This window comes from Pseudophryne corroboree, chromosome 3 (assembly GCF_028390025.1).
Source record: "Pseudophryne corroboree isolate aPseCor3 chromosome 3, aPseCor3.hap2, whole genome shotgun sequence".
NCBI lineage: Eukaryota > Metazoa > Chordata > Amphibia > Anura > Myobatrachidae > Pseudophryne > Pseudophryne corroboree.
The window spans coordinates 640,676,106-640,681,899 of NC_086446.1; the positions used below are offsets into that span (position 1 = coordinate 640,676,106).

Below are 5,794 nucleotides of genomic sequence, written 5' to 3' on the forward strand. Positions count from 1 at the left end.
GTACAATTTATAACAACCTATAGCAGACATAAAAATGCTAATAGACAATCGCTCAGGAAACATTGGGACTTACTACTCATGGATCCCATTTTAAAGGATTTTCTGCCTCCCCATCCTCAAATAGTTTTCAAAAAGTCATACAATCTGAAGGACATCTTGGCTCCAAGCATGTTGCAGGACACTAAACAAACTGGCTCATCTATGCCTAAATGTACAGGCTGCTAAAAGTGTGGACACTGTAATGTATGCCAGTATATACACCCTACCAGAAGAACCTTTGTCGGCAAGAACCCCACTAAAGAGCACAGAATCAAACAATTTATCAATTGCAACACAGTTATATATGTATTAGAGTGTCAATGCAAACTACAGTATGTAGGCAAAACAAAGAGGCCTCTTAAAATAAGGATCCAAGAGCACATCAGGAACATTAAGAACAAAGTGACCACACATGCGGTCTCCAAACATTTTCTGACACACCATCAATCAGATCCAGATTAACTGACTTTCAAAGGTATAGAGATGGTAACATTGGGACCCAAAGGTGGTGATCTATTCAACCTACTGTCTAAACGTGAAATGTATTGGATATATGAACTAAACACTTTGAATCCGGAAGGCTTCAACGAGTGCTATGAAATAGCCAATTTCCTCTGAATCAAATGAGGTGCTGTAACCATCTTTTTAATTCTAGTATTACAGTTCGACTAGTGATAGTTACCATTGTGCTGGCCCAACGCTACTTTGTAATACTTACACAACACATTGTATTTTTAATCTGTGAATAAAGCTAATTAGATCACATACTGTAGTCTTGTGGTCATTTGTATGCGATCGCTCTGATTACTACAATCATACCACACTGGGCATGCCCAATCTCGTTCGATCTTGGAAGCTAAGCAGTGTCGGGCTCGGCTAGTACCGGGATGGGCGACCTTGTGGGAAGACCGGGAGTTGTAGGCTAAATAAGAGTGGATGTATATATGACCGACTTTATTTGTAAAAGATACACATTTGATAATATATATGATCAATACCTTCAGATAGATATCACTTTCAGACTAAAACTATATACGTATACATTATCACATGATGTTCCTCACTATAATGACTATAACGTTTACATACACCTAATATATACTAACAATAAGAAGATTTTTTTTCATGAAGGAGTGAGTCTCTGGTGTATAGCACAATGTATCTAGTAATAGTATGTTGATATTATATTTTATTTATTATTTTTTGAAAATCTTCTTCATTCTATGAGTATCTCATTTTTTCTGGAGATAATATGGAGCAGAGGCGGAACTACCGGCAGTGCAAGCAGTGCGTTGCACTGGGGCCCGCCTCTGTCCAGGGGCCCAAGCATGTAATTAGTCAAACTGACTCATTACATGCCGCTGTGCGCTGCGGGCAACCGCTGCCCGCAGCGCACAGCCGCCCGGAGAGGAGAGGAGCAGCCGCACGGACGGGGGAAGGAGGAGGAGGGAGGTGAAGGAGGGAGCCGCAGCAACGCTTTGTTACTGGTGGAGGCGCTGCTGCTGCTGCCCCTCTGCTTCACTATAGGCTGTCTTCCGAGAACAGCCTATAGTGAAGCAGAGGGGCAGCAGCAGCAGCGCCTCCACCAGTAACAAAGCGCTGCTGCGGCTCCCTCCTTCACCTCCATCCTCCTTCTCTCCAGCCCGGGAATCGTCTGACGCTGCACCTGAGCACCTGAGCCTGAGCCAGCGGAGAGGGTAAGTATAATTCTTTCTTTCTTTCTTTCTTTCTTTCTTTCTTTCTTTCTTTCTTTCTTTCTTTCTTTCTTTCTTTCTCTTTTGTTTCTTTGTTGGGACTGCCTGCCGCTATGTGTAAAAATGGGGGACTGCCTGCCGCTATGTGTAAAAATGGGGGACTGCCTGCCGCTATGTGTAAAAATGGGGGACTGCCTGCCGCTATGTGTAAAAATGGGGGAATGCCTGCCTCTATGTGTAAAAAGGGGGAATCTGCCTGCCGCAATGTGTAAAACTGGGGAATCTGCCTGCCGCAATGTGTAAAAAGGGGGAATCTGCCTGCCGCAATGTGTAAAAAGGGGGAATCTGCCTGCCGCAATGTGTAAAAAGGGGGGACTGCCTGCCGCTATGTGTAAAAATGGGGGACTGCCTGCAGGTATGTGTAAAAATGGGGAATCTGCCTGCCGCTATGTGTAAAAATGGGGAATCTGCCTGCCGTAATGTGTAACAAGGGCACGCTATCTGCCGTTATGTGTAAGAAGGGGACGCTGTCTGCCGTTATGTGTAAAAAGGGGACGCTGTCTGCTGTTATGTGTAACAAGGGCACGCTGTCTGCCGTTGTGTAAAAAGGGGACGCTGTCTGCCGTTATGTACTTATGTGTAAAAAGTGCACGCTGTCTGCCGTAATGTGTAAAAAGGGGGATGCTGTCTGCCGTAATGTGTAAAAAGGGGGACGCTGTCTGCCGTAATGTGTAAAAAGTGTACGCTGTCTGCCGTTATGTGTAAAAAGTGTACGCTGTCTGCCGCTATGTGTAACAAGGGCACGCTGTCTGCCGTTATGTGTAAAAAGGGGACGCTGTCTGCCGTTATGTACTTATGTGTAAAAAGTGCACGCTGTCTGCCGTAATGTGTAAAAAGGGGGACGCTGTCTGCCGTAATGTGTAAAAAGGGGGACGCTGTCTGCCGTAATGTGTAAAAAGGGGACGCTGTCTGCCATAATGTGTAAAAAGAGGAATCTGTCCGCTGTAAGGTGTAAAAGGGTCTCTACCTGGTGTAGTGGTGCTACTGTGTGGCGTAATTTGAAGAATGGAGACTACTGTGCACCGTTTTATGAATTGGTATTATTTTGTGGCCACACCCCTTCCCCACGAAGCCACGCCACTATGTATTTTTGCGCGCGCCTACGGCACGCACTGCCCCTGTTTTGCATGCAGGGGTTGGGCTCCAATGCCGTTTCTTGCACACAGTGCTAAAATGTCTAGTTACGGCACTGTTGCTAGGTATCCATTTCTATGGCCCTGAGCAGGTCCCCCTCACCAGATCCTCTCCAGGGGTGGACTTGGATGGGATGTGGGGGGGATGTGGGGGGGGAAAAGCATTTTGTCGCACCTGGGCCCACCGCTCGCTAGTTCCGCCACTGATATGGAGTGTCATTAGGCATTGTATTATTATGACCCCTAGAGCCTAATAGAAAAATGATATATGATTGGATATTCAGTATAATACTAATACAGTCCAGTTCTATACTTCTTAAGATACATAGCAGTTTTTCCCCTATTTTGCTACTAAAACTTGTTTTTCACCATATCGTTCTTATATGTTCTCCGGAGAACACAGCTTTAATTAATCAGATTCTAAGAAAATGACAGGTGGACTTCACTGTATCAAATACAATTATTTTCAAAAGCACACTTCAAGAAAATGGCCATCGCTGACCATTTCAATAGACACTAGGCAGCCAATCTCCGGAAGTACATCACCAGAATGGACGTGTGCATTCCACAAGGCAGAAGAAGTAACCCCAGCCAGGATCCAGACAGGATGTGCGTAACCGGAAGTAGATGAAAATGTCCGCTGGAACGCGGAAATGACCCCTGGACATGCTCAGTCAATCCAACAGGACACAGGAAGTGGGGCGGAAATGACGATTCCAAGACAAAACAGGAAGTCCCGGACTAATAAGATTATTTATATTATTGGACGCTTTTTATAGTGAATATTTAGATTTCAAAGTTATACACATTATCATTGTCCCTCTACCTTACCGTCTGTATAATTTATTTTATAATAACTGGCCTAGATGAACGCAACCATCAGCATCAGTGCCCCACAGGAAGTGATGTCACTTCATATCTCTGTAATTGAAAATGGTATTTATTCCAGTCTAGTACCATTCCCTCTCTACCCCTTTATAAAGTCCAGCAGGTGAAACGCTTTGGCGATCCTAAATGCACCTCACCTCAAAAAGATAAGCATTTTCTATGGCTACTCTCCAAAATACTTTTTAACTACTCTGTTTTAAATATGGTAGTTTGACTTTTTAAATTTAAGCAGTTTTTTTCAACTGTTTCCATTTTTTTTATTTTTTGGGTCTGTTTTATATGATCCTGTGTGACATATTTTAAACCTTGCTGTCTCTTGTTGTTCTAAATAAAAAAATATTTATATACTAAAGAATGACCTTTTTACTACACATCCTGGTTTAGATTGTGTGTATATATAATCACTGTCACCCTAACTTCCCCATCCTTACTGTATATCTATATCTATCTATATATATATATATATATATATATATGTAAACAGCGGCACTCAGAGATCTTAATTAACTGGAAAGTGTATTAAATAAACATCATATGTGACATCAACAATTCAGGGCTGCAGTGCCCCTTTGTCAAGATGCAAGAATGGGCACCGGAGCAGAGTATTTATTATGAGGAAGTGCCGGTCCTACAACTCTTATTTATTTTTATATATATATATATATATATATATATATTTATATATACATACATACACACACACACACACATACATATTACACACACATATTACACACACATTACACATATATATATATATATATATATATATACACACACACACATATTACACACGCATATATATATATATATATATATATATATATATACACACACATAGATAGATAGATAGATAGATTATAAGGGCACGGTCGTGACCTTATATTAAGGCTGAATCGAACAAACGGAATTCTCCCATCGGGAACTTCTGAGATGGGGCATGGTGTTTGAAGGGTTACACCTCAAAAATTATAAAAGGATTGGACGTACTGAGCTGAAATTTGTCATGGACACGTAGAATCGTCACCAGGTGCTGCATGCCAAATTTCAGGGCAAAAGAATAAAAAATGAGGAATTGGGAGTAACCTAAACTTTCAACTATCCGTTTTTTACTGCTACTTGCCGTATGGCTTTTTAGCACCATTTTCCATGTAGTGTATGGGAAGATTTTTGGGAAGGCATAACTCAAGGTAGAGGATGAATTAAAACTTGGGGATTATTTTGGTAGATAGAGCTTGTCCCAGTGTAGTGCCTTTTGGGGTTAAGGTTTTTAAGAAAGTTACAGGTTTCTTTTTATTTAGTAAATTTTGCCCCATTATAGAGATAGGGAATTTCAATTTGTTGCCCCTGCGCAGTACATAGCCGCCTGCAGGGGGTGCACAGTGTCTTCACTTGGGTGTACAAACATGGCCGACTCCTGCCCGCTAACTGAAATTCTTGTGTGTTAGGGGAATTACGGTGTTTATGCTATACAGGGGGTGAGGGGTTTTGTGGTTGATGGGGTGGGGTGCACGCTGTGCGATTATTAGCCCTGACACTGCGCTGAGTACAGAGTTTAGTAAGGTCAGTGCTTTGCCAGAGGCGGCTGTAAGAGCTCAGTGACATCATCTAATTTATTCACTGCACTTTCGGGAAATTCAAAACTGAAAGTGCTCTGTGTGGCAGACGGGTTTGGTGTCCTGCTGCTGGCTTTCAAACAGTGGCTACAGTATAGGGGCGGACTGGTCCATGGGTAGATTCCCAGGTGGCCGGTCCCATGCACACTAAGGCTCATACTGAAATGCTGGCTGTGCTGGTTCAAAATGCCAGCTGGAAGCCAACCTTTTGGGAGCCGCTCTGGGCAATGTTGCATAATCTCGGCCAGGTGCGGGGCCTAAATGGAGCCAGGGGGCGGAGCTACACAGGTCTCAGGCTGCTGCTTACTCATTGTTGCTTCTGCTGCTGTGAGAGGGAGAGGATAGAGAAGGAGTTGCTGACTTG

General features: G+C 43.0%; 1 pseudogene; it reads left to right on the forward strand.

The window, feature by feature from the left end:
• Positions 1–844: 844 nt before the first annotated feature.
• Positions 845–963, forward strand: LOC134892909 (5S ribosomal RNA; annotated as a pseudogene).
• Positions 964–5,794: the final 4,831 nt, after the last annotated feature.